The sequence below is a fragment of the Octodon degus genome, unplaced genomic scaffold (genome assembly GCF_000260255.1).
Source record: "Octodon degus isolate 3935 unplaced genomic scaffold, OctDeg1.0 scaffold00046, whole genome shotgun sequence".
Taxonomy (NCBI): domain Eukaryota; kingdom Metazoa; phylum Chordata; class Mammalia; order Rodentia; family Octodontidae; genus Octodon; species Octodon degus.
Window position 1 is genome coordinate 12,925,028 of NW_004524622.1, and position 3,133 is coordinate 12,928,160.

Genomic DNA, 3,133 nt, shown 5'->3' on the forward strand with positions numbered 1-3,133 from the left:
CATGACAAGCTCCTACAGGAGAACCAGCAGCCCAGGGAAACCATCAGCTCTACTTCTTTCTCTCCAGGAAGAAGTTTTTATGCTGTTGGCAGTAGTGCTCAGGTGGGCTCAGAACCATGCTGATTCAGTTCAGTGGGGTGCTGCAAGGTGACCACCAGCTGTCAATCCACCACTGCATGTTTTTGTGACTTTTGGCTGATCTTTGCACCATAGCCAATTGCTGGTAACAACTGACAAAGGAATGCATTTTTGATATGAACGCTTATTCATAGTCATGGGCAAATAAGATGAAGCAATGAAGACATATCTTGAAAGTTCATTATTTCATCAGTTTTATGAGTGAGTTTATTGTTGAAATAGAAAACAGTTTCAGAACAAGAGAAAAATAACTATTCCCTAAGTCATTGTTACTACTTAAAATATAACAGCCATGACACACTTTTAAATTTAAAAACAGAAAATAAATTTAATCCACATAGTTGAACTGCATTCTAGTCTAAGATCAAGGGTTCCAAATTACAGCCAAAAGTACTCCACAACTTTAACTCAACCTTAATTCTATACAAACATGTTTTATTGCAACGGCAGAAGATTCATTTGTTTCCAAATTGTCTACGGTTCAAGGTGCAACTACACAATTGGGAAGGTCTGGCAGGGATCATCTATAAAATGTAAGATATTTGCTACCTGGCCTTTTTCAGAAAATGTTTACCAATCTCTAGTCTAGACTATCAGCGAATAGCGAATCCAACCGTTTTTTCTTATGTTTACCAATTTCAAGCAAACTGCATGATGTTATTCCAGTTTGATAGAGAGGCACAGTAGCTCATGGTTATAGAATATTTCCCTGATAAAGTTATAATTAACATCAGTAGTCAAAAGAACAATAGTAGTGCACAGTAAATACTTAGGGTGTGATAAGATTTTAAATATATTTAATTCTAAGTGTATATAATTACCTTTTGATAATGGTTATGTTTAACAAATGGTTTGAAAAATTCCTGAACATTTGATAACTGACTCTCAGAATCAAACATGAGCTGGCTCCAGTTCACCATTACAAACAGCAAGGAGCTCTGGGTACAAGGGAGAAGGTTCCCCGGTTTGTGGGTGGCACTGCATTTGTTTGGCTAGTAATTAGGAAAGACTTCGAAAATGAAAAGAAAGAACCAAGTAAGAAGGGAGGCTAGTGGAATCTCAAAGAATGTGGACAGTCAGACTGAATAGATCAGTTGTATAAATACTTGTGAATTTCTGTGGGCCTTGCCTCACACTGGAGACATGAAGAGGCGTAGGACAGTAAGCCTTGCTCTGAGGGCGCACAGCCCAAGAACGAGGCTCAGTCAGTCGTATTTTGCCATTCTCTATGAGACTTATGCCACAGACATACTCAGCAAGTTATTGCAAACAAATAACTCTAGTAAAAGAACATTAAATACCTCAATAGAAATACGTTAAGATGTTATGGGTTGGCTGGCGAGATAGCTCAGCAGACTATGCACGTGCTTAGGCAAGCTCAGGGACCTGGGTTCAATCCCTGGCACCACATACCACACCAGCGCTGCCTTCAGGCACACTGAACCAGCCACTGAGACCAGGCATGGTGGCACATGCCTGTCATTCTAGCCCTGGGGAGGCTGAGACAAGAGGATCACTATGAGTAGGAGCTATATAAGGAGACTCTGTAACAAATATTACTACTACTACTACTACTACTACTACTACTAATAATAATAATAATAATAATAATAATAATAAAAAACATACAATTAAAATCTTACGGGAATGTAGAATAAGAGGAACCTAACTGTCTAGAACATTGGGAGGTCCTCTCCAGAACCCTTTTGGTCATATTCGACATATGCATGTCATTTTTTATTTCCAAATGCATTCTTTTACTGCTTGCTAAGAGGCCATATGTTTTTTCACCTTTCTTGCCTTTTATTCTTCGCTCCATTTGTCTCCTTTTACCCTATGTGTCTTTCCAAGTCTGAACCAAATCAGACCTCCTTCCAGGAGCTCTCATGGCCTCCAGGTCTGACCCTTGTGCCCCCTCTAGGGCCCCACAGCATTTTCTTCATATAAGAGATGTTTCATAATTTTTTAAATTATTAGCCATGTGCATCAGCTCGAGGTGGGTGGAGCACGGTGCTGCAAGGTTGACAGGCAGGGCAGTAGGTCTCACAGTTACGTGTCTCACTTGTTATGGATGACTGTAAAAAAAATTTTAAAAAAGGAAACAACCTTTTACAAGTTCATGAACTCTCTGTTTTAGTGACAGCATGTGAACTTAAAAGGTCAAAACAATGTAATTTTTTTTTTTTTTTACAAAAAGGTCTGAGGCAGAAGAAAGCTAATGATATGGTACAAAACATGATGGTTCTAGTCTCATGGACCTGTGTTTGAATTCCTGTTTTTTTTTTTGTTTTGTTTTTTTTTTTTTTTTGCAATTCCATCTTTTATTACTGCAACAGCGTCATGTTTTATTTAGCCTTCTGACTCTGTGCTTGTGCCTTCAACACTTTCACCACGATTTTCTGCTCTTCAATAAGGAAGCACGCCTGATCCTGTCGTGGACATACTTGGCACACACGGAGCCCCTGTAAGCCCTGTTGACGTGCTTCTTCATTTTAAACAATCTCTTAACTTTAGGCCGCACAGCTCGAACCCCTCGAAGTCTTCCTGGGCAGACTTCGCAGATTTGGGGGCCTTCCCAACCTTCTTGGTGTACAGGTAAACCATTCTATTCCTTGGGGTTCGGGACAGCTTAGTTTTGTTAGAGGCAGTATAGGAAAGCCTGTGATGGTAGGTCAGGCGCTGGACCATTGGAAAAGCCTCCAGACACCGTACCCAGAAGAGGGAACAGGAAGTCTCTGTCATTTCTTAGAGGTATAACCTTTTATGTTTAGCTAACTTGTTTGTTTATTTGTTTGTGGCAAGGTCTTGCTATGTAGATCAGGCTGGGCTTGAGCTCACTATGTAGTCAGTCTGGCATCAAATACCTGGCAATCCACATGCCTCGGTCTCCTGAGTGCTGGGATTACAGGTGTGCACTGTCACACCCAACTCTTGGCAGTATATTCTTTAATGAGCATTTAACCAATTTTTCAGACCCTATTCTTTTATCTAGAAG

At 40.2% G+C, this 3,133-nt stretch overlaps 1 pseudogene; it reads right to left on the reverse strand.

Annotated features, from left to right (window-relative positions):
- Positions 1-2,483: 2,483 nt before the first annotated feature.
- On the reverse strand, positions 2,484-2,826 carry LOC101573718 (annotated as a pseudogene).
- Between the last annotated feature and the right edge of the window lie 307 nt (positions 2,827-3,133).